Genomic DNA, 22,289 nt, shown 5'->3' on the forward strand with positions numbered 1-22,289 from the left:
GCCAATAAAGCGTCTGTTTCCTGGACAGTATGCTAAACAGATGCCATGACATGATATACACCCACCTTCCACCGACTCTTTCTAAGTCTGGGATAAAATCCACTTTTATAGCTTGTGAAATAGCCTATTCCTAGTCCTACTCCTGTATACCTGACCACACTTAGATTTTTTTTTTCAAAAAGGGGGACCCTAAAAGGGTTCATCGGCTGCAGGTAGAACCCTTTTGGTTCCAAGTAGAACAGTTTTGGGTTCCATGTAGAACCCTTTCCACAGAAATGGAATTTTATGATTGCACACTATCTTCAGATTTTTCAGAGCCTCACAAATAAATATAATTAAGACACCTGCTTGTTGAGCTGTTCAATTTGAGCTGTTCAATTTCAAAGTATATTCTGGTAATACCAAATAGCCTCATATAAAAAGGGTAGAACACAATAAAGTTCAAAAGGTTCCGATTTTTAAAATGACGACGCATCATTGTCGCCTAGTCCAGAAGACTGGATGGAGTGTGAGCAGATCGAACCGGTCATTGAATTGACGCAAGCATGCGCAATGGGGCTCTGTGGCAATTCGAGTCTCCTCATTAGAAGCCAAGCATAGCGGAGTGACTACTCGTCAGGCGCGCAGCAGTCCTGCTCCTACCCAGTTCCTGTTTCCGCCTTCTGTCTTCAGACAGTTTACAACTCAAAGCATCATGTTCAGGCAGAATATAGACCTTGAAGAAATGCAAGCTCAATGAGATAAAGCCAGGTAAGCCAATTTCTTATACATTGTGTTGCAGACAATAGGAATTGGTGTCTGCGCCGTCTCCCTTCTCCCTCCATCCCTGGCCTGTTGCTATTTGCGTGCTTCGACCGCAGCCGAGAGGTAACAAAATAGCGGACACGGATTTACACTAACGAGTTGTCGGACAAGGTTCGGTTAGAATTCGCATGTTCCTTATGAAAGCCATTCATGCACAGGAAGTTTTCGGAGAGGAATTCATTCAGTTTTGCTACATTGTGCATATAATGGTTATGTTAATTAACATTTGATTAGGTATGAGAAATACAATTCAATCACCATCCAGGGACAATGAACTGCGACGTTTCTCCATCTTACGTCTTTAAATGAATAATGCTGTATTGACATAAGACGCTCACATTTACCAAGAATGACAAGTGTATTGTGACGCTTTCTTATAAACAAACGAAATGCTTATGTTTTGTGTGGCTATATTGGACCGTTATTTTGTGAAGTCAGCCTGCATCGGCCGCTGCCTCCTTGTCCGTCTTGCTGGGTCGAATCAAAGCAGATCGTGAGCCACCCCGCTATTTTTTAGACATTGGTTGAAACCGATGAAAAGTAGCCTAACCTACCTCTTTTGGGGAAACGCATTCAGTTGTGTTTGTGCTGTGGATCCACCATAGACTAGAGTTGAGTAACACGCATATAATGTTGATGTTGCTATTTGTTATTAGCAGGTCATAAATCAGAACGTTAACTGATACACAAACACACACATGCTCGCACGTACACGCACGCACGCACACAAACACACACACACAAACACATTCTGTTCTTAGTGGTTTTGTTGTCATAGCTGGTGGCTGAGAATGTTTCTCCCATACTATGTTCATTGTTTACATTTTGTTTTGGACCCAACTCAGTAATCATGCTGTGCTCTACTACATGATTATTTCATTTCACATGGTTTCATTCCCTGACCGCTGTGTTATTACCACATACCACAGTAGGACTTGTAGTAAAATAGATAGATAAGCCTATAGGTCTATTTGCATGTGCACATCTAACAGACTTAACCTTTGAACTCAATGAAACCTCTGTGGTCAGTTATGATCAACTGGCTCACAGCTGGTGGATCTGAAATAGGATATCTTGAGATGTAAACATGCAATTAGGGACTGGAGCCCAGCCAACTTGCCTGGTCCATCTGTGGGATAGTAGCCATCGAATGACTCTTCAATCCGGACACATTACTGTGTGAGTGGTATGCCCATAATAAAGTAGTATTAGGCCTTTAATGTAGGCTAGTATAAGGCCTTTATTGTAGGCTAGTACTAGGCCTTTAATATAGGATAGTATTAGGCATTTAATATAGGATAGTATTAGGCATTTAATATAGGCTAGTATTAGGCCTTTATTATAGGCTAGTATTAGGCCTTTATTATAGGCTAGTGTAATGCATTTAATGCTAGAATTCTGACCATTTCATATCTTTGATGTGCTTCAGAATTGAGAAATGATAGCATTTCACAGCTTAATTTGTCTCAGAGAATTGAGATGATATTCTGCTAAATCAAATGTCCCGCTTTGCCAAGCGTACCACAATAATGATCTATGTAATGTGAACGTCTCGTTCTGTCCTCTGTTTGGGGTGATTGCACAATGTTTCATTATATTAACAAGGCCTTTGTATGCACAATTGCCAATTCATAAATCTTTAATTTCCTGTAACTATTCACTCTACCCCGTTACAGACTATATTAATTAAGTAAACCACAATGATAACAGAGGCTACACCTCATTCTGATTCAGATTATTTTCACATTTGAGTTTTTTTCAATCATCTGACAGATTCAAGCCACAGGAAAGAGAGAGGGTGTGAATGGTTGAGAGACAACAGTGTGGTCATTTTACCTTATTTTAATTCTTCCCAGTATGTATAGTGGATATCCTGGACACTATAGTAATGGTTACACGTGAAAGCACCTGGCCTACCACATGGCCAGTTTAATTTGTCTCATAAGCAATAGAAGACTGAATAAGACCCTGCTTGTCATGCTCGTTTTATACTAATCATATTTCACATGTATTACATGGTTCAAAACTGACCCAGGTTGTCCTTGTTGAAAATGCTTGATTGTGAGGGAGTGACCAACAGCAACTTAGACCTTGGACTGGCTGTCAAGTATGGCTAACAGTAACAACACACTTGATGTACGTGATCTGCTGCTACCCAACGCTTGCAGGAAGTTAATATTGTGCTTTGTTGAAGTAGCAACTGCCCATTGTGACCATACTAGAAAAGCTTTTATGTTATTGAGATTTGGGATCATTTCCTTTCAAACTCTACACTTGATCATGTCCTCTAAATGAAAAGCCATTTCCTCTTGCCTGTATTTGTCTAGTGACTGCATGTTACTGCAAATTACTAACATGTATATAGGGGTAGGCTATATGATAGATAGATAGATAGATAGATAGATAGATAGATAGATAGATAGATAGATAGATAGATAGATAGATAGATAGATAGATAGATAGATAGATAGATAGATAGATAGATAGATAGATAGATAGAATGTACACTGTGCATTTTAAAAAGTCATTTTCAAATGTGTTTTTAACTAATACAAACATCACCATGTGAAGATATTTGTAAATGTGTTCTATGTACAGTACCAGTCAAAGGTTTGGACACACCTACTCATAATAGAATAATAGTGAAGACATCAAAACTATGAAATAACACATATTTGAGATTCTTCAATGTAGCCAACCTTTGCCTTGATGACAGCTTTGCACACTCTTGGTATTCTCTCAATCAGCTTCATGAGGTAGTCACCTGGAATGCATTTCAATTAACAGGGTTGCCTTGTTTTTTGTTGTTGTTTTTTTTAACCTTTATTTAACTAGGCAAGTCAGTTAAAAACAAATTCTTATTTTCAATGATGGCCTAGGAACAGTGGGTTAACTGCCTGTTCAGGGGCAAAATGACAGATTTGTACCTTGTCAGCTCGGGGGTTTGAACTTGCAACCTTCCGGTTACTAGTCCAATGCTCTAACCACTAGGATAGAGGAATTCTTAATGCGTTTGAGCCAATCAGTTGTGTTGCGACAAGGTAGAGGTGGTATACAGAAGATAGCAAGTCCATATTATGCCAAGAACAGCTCAAATAAGCAAAGAGAAACTACAGTCCATCATTACTTTAAGACAAGAAGGTCAGTCAATGCATAACATGTCAAGAACTTTGAACGTTTCTTCAAGTGCAGTCGCAAAAACCATCAAGCGCTATGATGAAACTGGCTCTCACAAGGACCGCAACAGGAAAGGAAGACCATGCTGCAGAGGATAAGTTCATTAGAGTTAACTGCACCTCAGATTGCAGCCCGAATAAATGCTTCCGAGAGTTCAAGTAACCGACACATCTCAACATGAACTGTTCAGAGGAGACAACATGAATCAGGCCTTCATGGTCAAATTGCTGCAAAGAAACCACTACTAAAGGACACCAATATGAAGAAGAGACTTGCGTGGGCCAAGAAACACAAGCAATGGACATTAAACCAGTGGAAATCTGTCCTTTGGTCTGATGAGTCCAAATTGTAGATTTTTGGTTCCAACCGCCCTGTCTTTGTGAGACGCAGAGTAGGTGAACAGATTATCTCCACATGTGTGGTTCCCACCGTGAAGCATGGAGGAGGAGGTGTGATGGTGTGGGGGTGCTTTGCGGGTGATACTTCAGGTGATTTATTTAGAATTCAAGGCACACTTAACCACCAAAACTACCACAGAATTCTGCAGTGATATCACTTGTTTTTCAACAGGACAATGACCCAAAATACACCTCCAGGCTGTGTAAGGGCTATTTGACCAAGGAGAGTGCTGCATCAGATGACCTGGCCTCTACAATCACCCAACCTCAACCCAATTGAGATGAGATGGACATCAGAATGAAGGAAAGCAGCCAACAAGTGCTCAGCATATGTAGGAACTCCTTCACGACTGTTGGAGACTTTAATGATGTGGTCCATTGAAAGATTGTTCTACCTGTCACTCCACCCAGGGGCGGACTGGTATCTGGCATTTCGGTCCATTTTTAGCCTAGTGGGACTGTCTAACTCGTTTTTATTTGGCGCAAAATTATAATTATCTGGCTAATAATGAAAGGGAAAGGGAATTCAGTTGTACAACTGAATGCATTCAACTGAAATGTGTCTTCCACATTTAACCCAACCCCTCTGAATAATGAGGGCTTCAAGGAAAAATGGCCGGTGTGCTAGAAATGCCAGGGCCGATTATTGGTCCCAGTTCACCCCTGATCTCCACACCTTCTCAGCAGTCAGCACAATAGCATCAGATACCTTGAGTGTCAGAAGGACTACCTGGCAACAACCTGTAACACCTACACACATTGTCAGTAAATGACGGGTGTGGTCATTAGTCAGTCAATCAACCACCTCTCCTAATGAAGAACAGAACAGGGTCTCTCTCCCTATGGGCAGCTTGGTTACAGGACATAGTTTCCCTCCCTATGGACCTATAGACAATATGATATACACAGTGCCTTCAGAAAGTATTCATACCCCTTGACTTATTCCACATTTTGTTGTGCCTGTTGTGCCTGAATTTAAAATGGATATATCTACACACAATATTCTGATAAGGACAAAGTGAAAACATGTTTTTAGAAGTGTTTGTAAATGTATTGAAAATGAAATACATAAATATCAAAATTACATTACTAATTCATATCTAATTAATTACAATATCTAAGTATTCACACCACTGAGTCAATATTTTGTAGAAGCACCTTTGCAGCAATTACAGCTGTGAGTCTTTCTGGGTAAGTCTCTAAGAGCTTTCCACACCTGGATTGTGCAACATTTGCTAATTATTATTTTCAAAATTCTGTCAAAATGACTGTTGGTCATTGCTAGACAGTCGTTTTCAGGTCTTGCCATAGATTTTCAAGCAGATTTAAGGCAAAACTGTAACTCGGCCACTCAGGAACATTCACTGTATTCTTGGTAAGCAACTCCAGTGTAGATTTGGTTGTAGGTTATTGTCCTGCTGAAAGGTGAATTTGTTTCGCAGTGTCTGGTGGAAAGCAGACTAAACCAGGTTTTCCTCTAGGATTTTTCCCATGCTTAGCTCCTTTCCATTCATTTTTATCCTGAAAAACTCCCCAGTCCTTAACAATTACAAGCATACCCATAACATGATGCAGCCACCACTATGCTTGAAAATATGGAGAGTGGTACTCAGTAATGTGTTGTATTGGATTTGCCCGAAACATAACACTTTGTAATGCCTCATTCTTTTGAAGTATTCATTTAGTGCCTTACTGCAAAGAAGATGCATGTTTTGTAATATTTGTATTCTGTACAGGCTTCGTTCCTTTCACTCTGTCAATTAGGTTGGTATTGTGGAGTAACTATAATGTTGTTCATCCATCATCAGTTTTCTCCTATCACAGCCATTAAACTCTGTAACTGTTTTAAAGTCACCACTGGCCTCATTGTTAAATCCCTGAGCGGTTTCCGTCCTCTCTAGCAACTGAGTTAGGAAGGATGCCTGTATCTTTGTAGTGACTGGGTGTTGATACACCATCCAAAGTGTAATGAATAACTTCACCATGCTCAAAAGAATATTCAATGTCTGCTTTTTTTTTATATACATACCCATCTACCAATAGATGCCCTTCTTTGTGAGGCATTGGAAAATCTCCCTGGTCTTTGAGGTTGAATATGTGTTTGAAATTCACTGCTCACCTGAGGGACATTACAGATAGGTGTATGTTTGGAGCACAGAGATAAAGGTACTCAAGACATTTCAGCTTTTAATTTGAATTAATTTGTACATTGTTCGAAAAACATAATTCCACTTTAATGTTATAATTCCACTTTAATGTTATTGTGTGTAGGCCAGTGACAAAATTTTTTTTTTTTTGAAGGCACTGTATATAGTCATGGTGTTATTTTCCCTTAAGAGTTTCAGGATTATGGAAAAAAGCTAATGTATGGTCCGTACTCCCCACGCCACCTCCTTGAGCCTTTGTAACCCTATGACTCATATCTGCCACAGACAGGTAGAGACATAATAGCATAGAATAGATGATGGGCCATCTCCAAGTATTTAATCATAACTCTGTCTGTTTGCATCATCCTGGGCTTGGGTTGATTAAACCTTGGTTTCCGGGATAATTTATATGCGACCACCTGTGTGCCCCACCTGTATAAAGTGTTTAATCTGTATAAAGTGTATAATCTGTATAAAGTGTATAATCTGTATAAAGTGTATAATCTGTATAAAGTGTTTAATCTGTATAAAGTGTATAATCTGTATAAAGTGTATAATCTGTATAAAGTGTTTAATCTGTATAAAGTGTTTAATCTGTATAAAGTGTATAATCTGTATAAAGTGTATAATCTGTATAAAGTGTTTAATCTGTATAAAGTGTATAATCTGTTTAAAGTGTATAATCTGTATAAAGTGTTTAATCTGTATAAAGTGTTTAATCTGAATAAAGTGTTTAATCTGTATAAAGTGTATAATCTGTATAAAGTGTTTAATCTGTATAAAGTGTATAATCTGTTTAAAGTGTATAATCTGTATAAAGTGTTTAATCTGTATAAAGTGTTTAATCTGAATAAAGTGTTTAATTTGTATAAAGTGTTTAATCTGTATAAAGTGTATAATCTGTATAAAGTGTTTAATCTGTATAAAGTGTATAATCTGTATAAAGTGTATAATCTGTATAAAGTGTATAATCTGTATAAAGTGTATAATCTGTATAAAGTGTTTAATCTGAATAAAGTGTTTAATTTGTATAAAGTGTTTAATCTGTATAAAGTGTTTAATCTGTATAAAGTGTTTAATCTGAATCAAGTGTTTAATCTGTATAAAGTGTATAATCTGTATAAAGTGTATAATCTGTATAAAGTGTTTAATCTGTATAAAAGTGTATATTATGTATAAAATGTATTATCTGTATAAAGTGTATAATCTGTATTATAGTTTTGGGGTAGAAAATCAATACAGTTTCATATATGGGATATTATCTTTGACGATATATCGTATAGTATCATTTTGACAATAGTGCAATGTTATTTTTGCACTAGTTGGGTGTACCAGCACCTAAACTCCAGTATTTTTCCTTCATAGTTTATTTTCCATCTTTTTAAATAGGGAGCCCTTTTATTTGCATGACTGATCAAAACTCATTTTCTCATGGCTCTCTCTCAGACATTTGGTGAGCAAAATGTTTGGAACACCGAATTGCAATACAATCAGAGTATCGAATCGCAATATATATAGACTCATGACAATCACAATACAATCACAATACATATTGTATCGGCACCAAAGTATCGTAATAATATCATATCGTGAGGTCCCTGGCAATTTCCAGCCCTAATGTATAAGGTGTCTGTAGTATAGCCGCAAGGCTGGAACCTTGATAATAAATAGTCTCCTTTATATTCCAATGTCCCTGTTTGTTTGCCATAGTATATACAGATACACTAGGCCTAGAGTAAATATATGCATTCTGGCACTGCTCACTGTGTTATATAACAAGTCTATCTTATAACCGAGGCTACAATGTATTTTGATAAGATGGCAGATGTCTAAGAGGCCTTTGTTGCCTTGTTCACAAATGGAATACTCATATTACATTTTACTTGAAAACTCAGCAAGCTTTGTTTGGCAGTGAATGTGTGAATTTAGATATAACAATACATCAGCCCAAAAGTGTTATTTTCCATATCCTTGTTCTTTTGTATTCCCGAAAAGTTTGAAACATATCATGTTTGCTGTAGGAGCAAGCTCTAGTCTCTCTGGGGTAGTGTCGCTGAAATGTAACACACCTTGTCTGGGTTATCTGTAAAACTCTGTAAACCTTACAGTCACAGTGTTTGTTAGTCAAACATTACCAGAAAGGCTTGTGTTATCTGCCCAAGTCCCCGCAACAACATGTGGCTTTCTCCAGTCTGTAGCCTACCACTCACTGTGGCCTCAGTCTGCAGGAGGAAGTTGGGGCGGATCTGATACCGGTCAGGGTGAGGTCATATGGGGATCCTAGTCCACATCACAGACCCTCACAGCCTCACCTACACCACTGACTGTTACACACACAGCCTGACAGTGTTGGTAGCATATTGGGGGGAGGGGGGTTGTATAATTAACGCTCTATGAAACATTGTCAATCAAAAACGCCTCACGTTTATTACGTTATGGCAACATATTCAGTTATGGTTGATCATCCAGGCTCCAGCATGCTCCATGTTTACTGATCAGACAGCAGAGAAACACTTGCTAGGAAATAAGGACTACTCTAACAAACAAAAAATATTCTCTCTTATTTCAGTCTCTCTCTCTCTCTCTCTCTCTCTCTCACTCTCTTTTTATCTCTCACTGTATTTCTTTATCCTTCTCTCTCTCTTTATTTTTCTCTATTTCTCTCTGTCTTTCTCTAGCCCACTCTGCCCCACCTCTCTCTCCCTCTCCCTCTCCTTGCTCTCTTTCGCTCCATACCCCTTCTTTCCTAGGGATGGACATTTGACATTTCTGGACTGTTCCAGACCTTTTTGGGCCTTTTTTGTTGTTGAATAGTACTGGAATGAAGAAAAACAAAAATATATATATATATCTTTAGAACAATGGCGGCACTGGGACATTTTTGGTGCATGCCAACAATGAGCAACAACTCCTAATTTATCATAACCATTATAGATAACGAATCCTAATTGCTAAATTGCCTCATATACTGTATATTCATTCAATACAAAAACAAGTGCCATTTAAGATTAATTGGTTATATTATATAGTGGAACACAATCTTCAAAAAGGTAGTAACCTCAGCAGTGTGGTAATTGATTGTAGAAGCCTATGGCTGTGCAATGGCATTGTAAGGTTCTGTATTTATTTTCTTAGTCAACCTTGTGTTCTGTTTCGTTGTGTTCTTGCATGTAGCTCTGGCTTAAATTTTTATTCATTGATTTCATCTGTGTTAGTTACTCACCTGGTCTCATCAGCTCCTTATTTAGTTAATTTAGCTTATTTTCCGGACCCATATCACAGTCAAGGCACAAATGTTATAGTTTTTAAAAATGACGTAATATAAAATTATAAAATAGAACATAATAGTGCAAAGGGATTCGCATCTCGTGTCTGGAACATAAGTTTATTCTTATTGAGTGGTTCTTTGAAACTGGGCTCAATTTGTCAATTTAGGACACATTTTTCAGGGTTACAAACCAACATCAGTCTTATTTTCGATATAGAGACGTTCGATTTAGTTTATTTATGTTCTTTTGAATTTTGTAAATGGATTAACAATTCTACATTGAACACTAACGTCAGTTTCCACAACCACAAAGTCATAAACCCTGCCTGTATCTACAATTTCACTTCTTAAAGTATAATTTTAAACCTAACCTTAACCATACTGCTAACCGTATGCCTCGCCCTAACCTTAACGAAAATGACGCAATTATTCCAAACTCCAGCTCATTGTCGGAACACATATTTCCCTACTTCAGTTAACCAGTCCATTTTGAATTTGATATACCATTGTTGTCATTTGACAAGGAATGTAGCTCGTGTATCCCGTCAGTTAGATACGTTTGTATAGTCATTTATTTCTGTAGGTGCGCGTGTGTACAGGGAGCGGGACCCGTCCGAACGCAATTGAGTGAGTGCGACATGACGGGGAAACGGAATTTAGGGGGCAGAACTGTGATGTTTGGCTTGGTTTATTTTTTGTTGTGTCCCGCAAATGCACATGTACAAATGGAACACAAAGTCAAAGCACATTAACGTTGTCTTCAAGACAACATTTCGAACAAACAGTAGTTGAACAAAATGTGGTCTCTGGTTAAAGATCGTTTTTTGATGTCCGTTCGAGTACTGGAGTGCTCGATTACTCATGCCTATCCCTTACCCCGTCTAACTCTCTCGCTCTCTTTCTACACTCTCCACTCTCACTCTCTCTTTCTGCCTCCCTACCCCCTTCTCCAATTTTCCAGTGTTGTCGATATCCAGTGACAACTCTCAGTGGTTTCAAATTTCCAAGGCAATGCCAGCAAGTAGGCGGAAATAAAGAAGTGCTCATTAGTTTTAATGATAGTGACGCTTTTCCTTTTTTCTGTTTAAGGAGAGAAAATCTCTCTAACAGGTGATTTTGCATGACTTTTGGCAGAGGAAGAGAGGTTAGTGCATGTGAGTGTGTGTGAGTGAGTGAGTGAGTGTGTGTGTGTGTGTGTGTGTGTGTGTGTGTGTGTGTGTGTGTGTGTGTGTGTGTGTGATGAATGATCAACTGAGAAGTGACAGAGAGAGAGGAGCTAATCACAGACTGGATCTCTGGCAGAGAGCCTAATGGTAGCTCACAATGCTTTACACATGATGAACAAAGGCTCTCTTGCTCCCTCCCTCTTTCTTTCGCTCTTTGCTCACTTTCTCTATCCTCATTAACCCTTTCCCCCTTTCTGTCTTTCTTTATTTTGTTCTCTCTCTCTCTCTCGCTCTCTCTCTCTCTCTCACTCTCTCTCTCTCTCTCAATTCAATGGGCTTTATTGGCATGGTAAATGTCTCTCTCTCTTTTTCTCTCTCTCGTGTTCTCTCTCTCTCTCCCTAGCACTTCCTCTCGCCCCCTGTTCTCTCTTATTCCTTTCTCGGTCTCTCTCTCTCATAACCCATTAAGATGTGGTGAAAACCCACAAAGCCCAATCTTGGCATCTGTGTTATTCATGCAGAGAATTCAAAGATGATTGAGCCATCATGTCTGATTTTACAGGAGACCCTAGAGAAAAATATAAAGAAGGGAGAGTTTGTGTATAAAGTCAGAACATAACGTGTATAAAGTCAGAACATCTGCTGTCTCTCCAACTGTCTGTCACCAAGGGAGTACGCCAAGGCTCAATCCTAGGCCCCACGTTCTTATCAATTTACATCAACAACATAGCTCAGGCAGTAGGAAACTCTCTCATCCATTTCTATGCAGATGATACAGTCTTATACTCAGCTGGCCCCTCCCTGGGTTTTGTGTTAAATGCTCTACAACAAAGCTTTTAGTGTCCAACAAAAAGCTTTTAGTGTCCAACAAGCTCTGCCCTTAAAACAAAGATCATGTGGTTCGGTAAGAAGAATGCCCCTTTCCCTACCTGTGTGATTAGTACCTCTGAGGGTTTAGAGCTTGAGGTAGTCAGCTCATCCAAGTACTTGGGAGTATGGCTAGACGGTACACTGTCCTTCTCTCAGCACATATCCAAGCTGCAGGCTAAGGTTAAATCTAGACTCGGTTTCCTCTATCGTAATCATTCCTCTTTCACCACAGCAGCCAAACGAACCCTGATTCAGATGACCATCCTACCCATGCTAGATTACGGAGATGTAATTTATAGATCGGCAGGCAAGGGTGCTCTCAAGCAGTTAGATGTTCTTTACCATTCAGCCATCAGATTTGCCACCAATGTTCCTTATAGGACACATCACTGCACTCTATACTCTTCTGTAAACTGGTCATCTCTGTTTACCCGTCGCAAGACCCACTGGTTCATGCTTATTTATAAAAACCCTCTTAGGCCTCATTCCACCCTATCTGAGATACCTACTACAACCCTCATCCTCCACATAAAAGACCTGTTCCTCTCGCCACAGATTTAAAATACATTTCAGGAAGTGTGTGTTTATGCAAGCATCGTGTGTGTACATTTGCGTGTGCCTGCCTGTGCTTGTGTGTTCCCTGCAGTGTTTGTCCAGGCCCTGGGCTAGCCAGTCAGTGGTTCGTCCAAGCCCTAGGCTAGCCAGTCAGTGGTTCGTCCAAGCCCTAGGCTAGCCAGTCAGTGGTTCATCCAAGCCCTAGGCTAGCCAGTCAGTGGTTCGTCCAGGCTCTGGGCTAGCCAGTCAGTGATTCGTCCAAGCCCTGGGCTAGCCAGTCAGTGGTTTGTCCAAGCCCTGGGCTAGCCAGTCTGTGGTTCGTCCAGGCCCTGGGCTAGCCGGTCAGTGCTTTGTCCAGGCCCTGGGCTAGCCAGTCAGTGGTTCGTCCAGGCCCTGGGCTAACCAGTCAGTGGTTCGTCCAGGCCCTAGGCTAGCCAGTCAGTGGTTCGTCCAGGCCCTGGGCTAGCCAGTCAGTGTGTTTGACCCATCAGCCCTGACAGTCACAGTGCCCACAGCCCAACCACAGGGACCTTTGGTAAGCTATAAATACAAATCTTTCTCTTTTCTTTCTCTCTCTCTCTCTCTCTCTCTCTCTCTCTCTCTCTCTCTCTCTCTCTCTCTCTCTCTCTCTCTCTCTGGCTGCAGTGTGGAGTCAGCGCATCATCCCAAATGGCATCGTATTTCCCTATTTAGTGCACTACTTTCCACCAGGCTCCATAGGACTCTGGTCAAATGTTGTGCACTACATAGGGAATAGGGTTGCATTTGGGACGCAACTAGTGGAGCATCTCTCATGCAGCTTCCGGGAAGCAGCTCTCCTCTGCTCTGCCATCACCAGGGAGCGACAGGGGAAGTCAGGAATAGAACAACAGTCCTCATATGACCTACTCCTGCACAGACTAGCACTTCTTCATTTGTTATGCTACATGAAGAAATACATGCAGGTTTTACAGGCAGTCAGGCTGCTGTATACTACTCAGGCCTTCTACTCACAAAACAGTGTGTGTGTGAGACTCTTGCCTAGACACGCTTGGTCAAACACAGCCCCCTTCAGAGTCCCAAGGGGTTAGACAGGGACAGTCCCCACACAGTGACACAGAGAAGATAGAGAGGAGAGGGAGGGAGAGCGTTGGTAGTAGAGGGAGGGAAACAAACTCATAACAGGCCCCTCACAGTCACACATGGCCAGAGAGAGATAAAGAGAGAGACAGAGAGGGGGGTGACGAGAGCGAGAGATATCATTGGTAGTAGGGGGAGGGAAAACACTCATCATAACAGAGTACTAGTTTGTCCCCTATCTCAGTGGAATCCTAACACTGTAGCCACTTGCTGCAGCTGGCTACAAAGAATGACAGAGCGAGAAAAAAGAAAGAAAGATCAAGTTTGAATGTTCCGTAATCCTGTATGGCTCAGCTGGACAAGAGTCAATGGAAAGGGAGAGAGAGAGACAGAGAGAGAGAGAGACAGAGAAGCGAGGGAGAGAGAGAATGAATGTGGAAAACCTCCGTCACCTCAGGAGAAAAACACATACCACAGCTACTCAGTGTTTACTAAACCAGAACCACACTGGCACCCTCACTCCTAATCCACATTGCTCGTGTCATGTCACACCTATATATACAGTACCAGCCAAAAGTTTGGACACACCCACTCATTCAAGAGTTTTTCTTTATTTTAATATTTTCTACATTGTAGAATAATAGTGAAGACATCAAAACTATGAAACAACACATATGGAATGATGTAGTAACCAAAAAAGTGTTAAACAAATCCAAATATATTTGAGATTTGAGATTCTTCAAAGGAGCCACCCCTTGCCTTGATGGCAGTGTTGCACACTCAACCAGCTTCACTTGGAATGATTTTCCCACTGCCTTGAAGGAGTTCCCACATATGCTGAGCAATTGTTGGCTGTTTTTCCTTCACTCTGCAGTCCAACTCATCTCAAACCATCTCAATTGGGTTGAGGTCGGTTGATTGTGGAGGCCAGGTCTTCTGATGCAACACTCCATCACTCTCCTTCTTGGTCAAATAGCCCTTACACTGCCTGGAGGTGTGTTGGGTCATTGTCCTGTTGAAAAACAAATGATAGTCCCACTATGGTAGCCATGCTGGTTAAGTGTGCCTTGAATTCTAAATAAATCACAGACAGTGTCACCAGCAAAGCACCCCCACACCATCACACTTCCTCCTCCATGCCTCACGATGGGAACCACACATGTGGAGATCATCCATTCACCTACTCTGCGTCTCACAAAGACACAGCGGTTGGAACCAAATGTCTCAAATTTGGACTCATCAAATCAAAGGACAGATTTCCACTGGTGTAATGTCCATTGCTTGTGTTTCTTGGCCCAAGCAAGTCTCTTATTATTATTGGTATCCTTTAGTAGTGGTTTCTCTGCAGCAATTCAACCATGAAGGTGTCATGACTGACCACAAGAATTCAAATAGGTCAGATCAGGTTTGCAATGACTAACTTCAATCAGACCCCCTTTCACCTGTCGAGGGGGAGGATAGAACTAGTGCGGATTGGCACTCACACCCTGTTGTGAATCAAGGGAGAAGATCCAGGCCTGTGCTTTGTCTCAACAGACCTTTTCCCACTGAAACTCTTAACACTTTAAAAATTGAATACTGCTACAATATTTTGAATGTAGAATGTGGGGAATTTTGTGTTGAAAAGTGTGTAGCAGAACAATTGATTGCCCACCTCAACAACAGCCCCTACACATTACACTCCATGCAGTTTGGCTTCAGAGCAAAACACTCCACAGAAATGGCCAACTGCTTTCTTCTGGAAATTGTGAAGTCCAAGATGGACAAAGGGGGCGTTGGTGGGGCTGCGTTTCTGGACCTAAGGAAGGCTTTTGATACTGTTAATCATGAGGTTCTCATCACAAAATTGTCCAAGTTCAACTTTTCCCCCGATGCCTTGAGATGGATGAAATCATACTTCGAAGGCAGAACTCAGCGTGTCAGAGTGAGCAATGAGCTGTCACCCACTCTTAGCAATGATGTGGGCGTTCCCCAAGTGTCACGTGCTGGGGCCCATCCTGTTCAGCCTGTACATTAATTATCTGCCTTCTGTCTGTACTGGGTCTGAAGTTCAAATGTATGCAGATGATACAGTGATATATGTGCATGCAAAGAGCAAACAACAAGCTGCACAAGAACTCACTACTGTAGTGGTCCATGTTACAAAGTGGCTCAGTGACTCATGTTTGCATCTCAATGTGAAAAAAACTGTCTGTCTGTTCTTTACAAAGAGGGAAACTGATGCTACTGAGCCAGATGTCTATGTGTCAGGGGAGAAGCTCCAGGTGGTATCTGATTTTAAGTACCTTGGCATCATACTTGATTCCAACCTCTCTTTTAAAAAGCAGGTGAAAAACCTAACTCAAATAACCAAATTCAATTTAGCTCATTTCCGATTTAGACAAAAATGTTTGACTACAGAGGTAGAAAAACTGTACTTCAAATCTATGATACTCCCCCACTTAACATACTGCTTGACTAGTTGGACCCAAGCTCGCTGTACAACATTCAGTCTGTCTACAAACAGGCTCTCAAAGTGCTTGATAGAAAGCTCAATATCCATCATCACTGTTACATCCTCAGAAAGCATGAGTTCCTGAGTTGGGAAAATCTTGTGCAATACACCGACGCATGTCTTGTATTCAATATCCTAAATGGCCTGGCTCCCCCTCCACTCAGTACTTTTGTTAAACAGAAAACCCAAACATATGGCAGCCGATCCACAAGGTCTGCCATGAGAGGTGACTGTATAGTTCCCTTTAGGTAAAGCACCTTCAGTCAATCTGCTTTTCTGTTAGAGCTTCACATGTTTGGAATACACTGCCATCAGACACACATAACTGAACCACCTATCACACTTTCACAAAAAAAAACATGAAGACTTGGCTAAAGGCCAATCAGACTTGAGAACATAATCCCTAGTTGTGTATTTCCACTTTCCATGTTGTCTGTCGTCTGTAGCTTGTGAGGTGTGGAAACACTTTGTTGCTTTTATGGATTTTGTCTTGTTGCTTTTTTGGGCTATGTTGCTCTGTCTGCATGCTATGTCTTGCTTGTCCTATGTTGCTCTGTGTGTGCTCACTGCTCATTGATTGTTTGTATTGTTATTGTGATTGTTTTTGATAACCTGCCCCGGGACTGTGGTTGAAAAACCGGCACTTTTACTGAGACGTTGATGAATGTGCACTGTCCCTGTAAAAAATAAACTCAAACTCATTGGTCAGAGGCGATCCATAGAACACTAATGTCATTTTGTTAGTTATTTTGTGATGTCATCAAAAAACTTTTTTTTTAACATACTGTAACTTGGAAAGTACACACACTACATAGCTGGAGTTTCTATACTATGGGTTGTGCATGTAATATGAACAATTATGAAAGTGTTTTTGTTAAGAGAGGGATGTGATTTGAGAAGCTATAAGAGATAATTGTTTTCCATAACTTTGCACAGTGAGTAATTACCGCCCCGAAGTGAGGTCAGAGAGCGTGTCACCCGGCTCGAACTGCCCCTTATGAGCAAAATGTATAAATGATGGGTTAAGAAATTAACACATTAAACCAGAAAAAGCGTGAAGCGGTAGCTATATATTTAAAATGGTGTGAACTTTGAATCTCAACACGAGGTTGAGACAATAAACTCACCTCCCGGACAATCACTGGTACGGCTGATTAGCTGTCCTAAGTAAAGTATCTTCAAAATTTAAGTTGGAGCATCCTGTTACTCTGCTCAAACCATAGTTTACGGCTGACCAGCCTATCTTCAAAGAAGCATCTTCAAGAGCGAATGGAAGGAAAATCAACTCTGTAGTTCTGTTCAGGACTACACGACATGTCACCGGGTAACTACGAAGAAGGACTACAGTTGAAGAGTTGTTGGACGCATTTCGGACAATAAGAGCCTTACAAGAGTGCCGCGAAAAGGCCCACCCCCTTTCCAAGGCTGCCCCATTCACGAGAGATCCACGGCGAACTCAGGCATTTCACGTAAATGCATTCATGATTTCTTGCTCAAAGCGGGTGGCAGTTTGTGTGCAAAGTATATGGTTATTGTAGGTGAGAGTAGTTTCTAAATGTGGCAATGTTAAGTGTCTCTGTCCCTCTCTCCCTCTCCATCTCTTCTTTAACAAGTATTCATGTTGTCAATCCGCTAGGGACCTTTTTTCAGTCAATAACGGGGGCATAGTGTGTGTGTGTGTGTTTATCCTGTTTTCCCATTTAATTAACTAGTAAAGAAATAATTTAACCAATTTGTGTAGTACTGAATCATAAGTAAGGCTCTGTTTTTTGCAGATGCAAGGATGTTATGAATGGTGATATGATATGAGGTTATGATTAATAAGTTGACGGTTTATAGATGTGATAGGTAAAGACCTTTTTGAGTTTAATTCGGGAGATGGTAACTCTTTAAAGAACTGCTCTCGTGGTGCCCCAGATCCTAATTTGTTGATTGTTACGTGACTAATTTAATTGGGTAACAATTAAACGTAGTTAATTAAATAAATAACAGTCTTCAGATTAATGTTAAAGTCAAGTCACGACAAAGGCCTTGATTCACTCAATCTCCCCTGAACAGTTGATGTTGAGATGTGTCTGTTACTTGAACTCTGTGAAGCATTTCTCATCCACCAAACTTTACAGTGGGCACTATGCATTCGGGAAAGTAGCATTCTCCTGGCATTTGCCAAGAGTGAAACGTGATTCATCACTCCAGACAAACACATCAAACACATCACTCTAGACAAACACACACACACATCTGCAGAGTCCAATGGCGGAAACTTTACACCTCTCCAGCCAAAACTTGGCATTGCACATGGTGATCTTAGGCTTGTGTACGGCTGCTCGGCCATGGAAACCCGTTTCATGAAGTTCCCGAAGAACAGTTCTTGTGCTGACGTTGCTTCCAGGGGCAGTTTGGATCTCGGTAGTGAGTGTTGCAACCGATGGCAGACGATTTTACACGCTGTGCACTTCAGCCCTCAGCGGTCCCATTCTGTGAGCTTGTGTGGTCTACCACTTCGCGACTGAGCCATTGTTGCTCCACCTCACAATAACAGCACTTAAAGTTTACCGGGGCAGCTCTAACAGAGCAGAAATTTGACGAGCTGACTTGTTGGAAAGGCGGGATCCAATGACGTTGCCGCGCTGAAAGTCACTGAGCTCTTCAATAAGGCAATTCTACTGCCAATGTTTCTCTATGGAGATTGCATGGTTGTGTGCTCGATTTTATACATTTGTTAGCAACGTGCGTGGCTGAAATAACCAAATCCACTAATTTGAAGGGGTGTCCGCATATTGTGTACAGTGCATTTGGAAAGTATTCAGACCCCTTTTTCCAGTCTGAGGTCCTGAGCGCTCTGGAGCAGGTTTTCATCAAGGATCTCTCTGTACTTTGCTACATTCAGCTTTGCCTCAATCCTGACTAGTCTCCCAGTCCCTGCCGCTGAATAACATCCCCACAGCATGATGCTGCCACCACCATGCTTCATCGTAGGGATGGTGCCAGGTTTCCTCCAGATGTGATGCTGGACATTCAGGCCAAAGAGTTCAATCAAGACAATGACCAATAGCACACAGCTAAGACAACGCAGGAGTGGCTTCGGGACAAGTCTCCGAATGTCCTTGAGTGGCCCAGTCAAAGCCCGGACTTGAACCCGATTAATCTCTGGAGAGACCTGAAAATAGCTGTGCAGCGATGCTCCCCATCCAACCTGACAGAGCTTGAGAGGATATGCAGAGAAGAATGGGAGATACTCCCCAAATACAGGTGTGCCAAATTTGTAGCATCATGCTATAATCGTTGCCAAAGGTGCTTCAACAAAGTACTGAGTAAAGGGTCTGAATAGTTATCTAAATGTGATATTTCAGTTTGTTTATATAAACTCTGGACTGCTGATGCTATTTACAGTATGGGCCATTGAGAGGCGTTGAAGCCACCGGTCGGCCATATTGACAATCCCCAGTAGGAGCAGTCCTTCATAGGAATGAATGGAATTCTACACTATTTCAATTAAATGTTTCAAGGACCAAATTTATTTATTTTATGGTTCTAGTGGGGACAGTAACATTAGCCATCTCAAAAAATTATACTTAATGGAAAATATTTGTATTTGTATGATTAGCTCACATAATATAATTTAAAAGAATGCATTACGGTGTCTGTAATATAGTAAATGTGGCATAAACAAATGTAGTCATGAATAAATCAATTTCTATAGCTTCCAAAATCTTTTTTACAGTGGTGAGGGAGTGCCAAGATGGTGGGACTGTGTCCCCTATCAGTCATTTAATGTATATATCTATCATTGGTCACGAAGCAGTGAGTGGATGAAATAAGCGTTGTGTTAGTGATATGTCTTGCTGAATACTTTGTCCTCTCTCCCCTTCTATCTGCATCACTCAGCTGTGACCCGTATGGTGATGTAATGTGCTGCCTCAGCTCCACTGGAGCATGTGGTGGAGGGAATCTATAGAGCCTTGTGGCATTCTAATGTTCCATTCTAACATCCTAAAAGCATTATAACAGTGTTCTTATGTTCTAACAGCCCCTCTGGGACAATTAAGCATCCCAGAAGCCAAGCGCTTAGAGCAGTTGGTGGTTCTGTGGGAGGATGCACTACCAAGGGGAATGGCAGGAAGTCTTTACCTGATCCCGGTAGGCTCAAATCAAATCAAATCAAATTTGACGTGTTGTTATTTCTGATCCCGGTAGGCTCATGTATATTCACTGTGTGTGCGTGTTGTATTTATTCCGTCTGTGTGGCGTGTACACGCTAGTGTATGCTTGCGCCATTCATGCACCGTGTGTGTGCGCCGAGCGTGTATGTACATGTGTGTATAAGTGTGTGTTTGTGAACATGAAATCATATAGATTTGTATCGATCACCTACATACACAGTTTAGCAGGTTTTTGGCTGATGCAACAAAATGCTATTGATCAATGCAGTAAATGTCAAACAAGCATACAATATTTCCATTATTTTTAATAATCAACGGGTGGTAGCCGGCTAAGGGGCAGAGTAGGGTACTGGGCAGGGTAGCGGTGGCTGTTTGTCAGTCTCTCAATCCCGGCTGAGGTCCTTGATTACCTTCTTGGCCTTCCTGTGACACCGGGTGCTGTATTTCCTGGAGGGTAGACAGTGTTCCCCCGATGGTTCATTGGGCTGAGTTCACCCCCCTCTGGAGAGCTCTGCGGTTGCGGACAGTGCAATTTAAAAAAAAATCAAATCAAATTTTATTGGTCACAAACACATGGTTAGCAGATGTTAATGTGAGTGTAGCGAAATGCTTGTGCTTCTAGTTCCGACAATGCAGTAATAACCAACAAGTAATACAACAATTTCACAACAACTTCCTTATACACACAAGTGTAAAGGAATGATTAAGAATATGGACATATAAATATATGGATGACCGATGGCCGTCTTGCATAGGCAAGATGCAGTAGATGGTATAGAGTACAGTATATGTTAGGTGCCTCCTAAGAAGAGGTAGGTGCAGGAGTCAGGAGCAGGAGAGCAAGGAATTCCAGTTTGCACAGTCGTTTATTATAAATCCCAACCCACCAACAACAGGCGGGGAAAATCATGAAACACACGGAGGAGAAACCTCTACTCCTAAATATAGTAACCACTATACAACGACTGTGAGGGAAAAACCCTGTGGCGCAAACACGCACCCCTAACAGAGCTCACAAGCACAATTAATCCCGCACAAAGGCTAGCAGGCAGCGGAGGTTAATAAACCCACCGAAATTAACTAATCAGACACAGGTGATAACAATAACAGACAGACACAAACGAAAAGGAAAAATGGATCGGTGGCAGCTAGTAGGCCGGCGACGACCGCCGAGCACCGACTAGTGATACATTTATAACATCCAATTTTGAATGATTAAAGTGGCTAGAGATTTGAGTCAGTATGTTGGCAGCAAAAAAAACATTTTCACGTTCAAATGCCTCTCCTGTGAAGTAGTGACGTGTGACATATGCCTAGTTTCCTGAAATGAGTTCTTTGTAATTACGTTCCGGCCCCCTGACCATCTGCGGCTTAATCTAGTTGACCCCTGGTTTAGGGTGTCAGGAAAGAGAGAGGTGATATAGTCCTTATCTAGCACTTCATAATTACAGAAGTGAGTGCTATGGGACGATTGTCATTTAGTTTTGTAACTTTTGCTTTCTTGGGCGGAGGTCATAGTTAGTCTGTTTGTACACGTCCATGTTCCCAGTCACCTTTCCTTGGTTACATGTGGTGGTTCACGCTTTCAGTTTTGCATGAATGCTGCCATCTATCCCCGGTTTCTGGTTTGAATAAGCTTTAATCGTCACAGTAGGCACATCGTCCCAGATGCACTTCCTGATGAACCCAGTCACAGAGTCAGTGTATACGTCAATTTTATTCCCAGAGGCGACCCGGAACATATCCTAGTCTGCTTGATCAAAACGTGATGTGTGTGTGTGTGTGTGTGTTTGTGTGTGTGTGTGTGTGCGTAGGTCAGTGCACTGAGTGCAGCAGACTCATCGTTAGGCCAGTGGCTCAGGAACAAAGCATTTCTCCACTAAGAGGATTCCTCAGGATATGACTGGTTTGGCCTGATTGGATTTCACCAACCACTAATTCATAACCTGAGTCTGCCAATTACACCTACACCACAGTAGCACAGAAGCACAGTAGCACAGTAGCCTACTACACAGCACATTCGCTGTCTGCTCTCCCTACACGTCGCTGTACTGGGAAGTCCCAGTTTGATAACATAATTGAGCACTCTTTATTACATTTTACCAGCACTGATTCATAACCTGAAACTCCCACTTAAAACACACCACTAGCACATTAGCCTACTACACACACTGTCTGCAGTACTGTA

The 22,289-nt window shown here is 41.3% G+C and overlaps 1 protein-coding gene across 1 annotated transcript in view; it reads left to right on the forward strand.

Moving 5' to 3' along the window:
- Nucleotides 1-590: 590 nt before the first annotated feature.
- The window catches only part of fut8a (fucosyltransferase 8a (alpha (1,6) fucosyltransferase)), a 155,723-nt gene continuing 134,024 nt past the window's right edge, over nucleotides 591-22,289 (forward strand). The window contains exon 1 of the mRNA XM_042325268.1: nucleotides 591-750. The gene's annotated coding sequence lies outside the window, so the exon portion shown is untranslated. The remainder of the gene's footprint in view (nucleotides 751-22,289) is intronic.

The sequence above is a fragment of the Oncorhynchus tshawytscha genome, linkage group LG08 (genome assembly GCF_018296145.1).
Source record: "Oncorhynchus tshawytscha isolate Ot180627B linkage group LG08, Otsh_v2.0, whole genome shotgun sequence".
NCBI classification, from domain to species: Eukaryota; Metazoa; Chordata; class Actinopteri; order Salmoniformes; family Salmonidae; genus Oncorhynchus; species Oncorhynchus tshawytscha.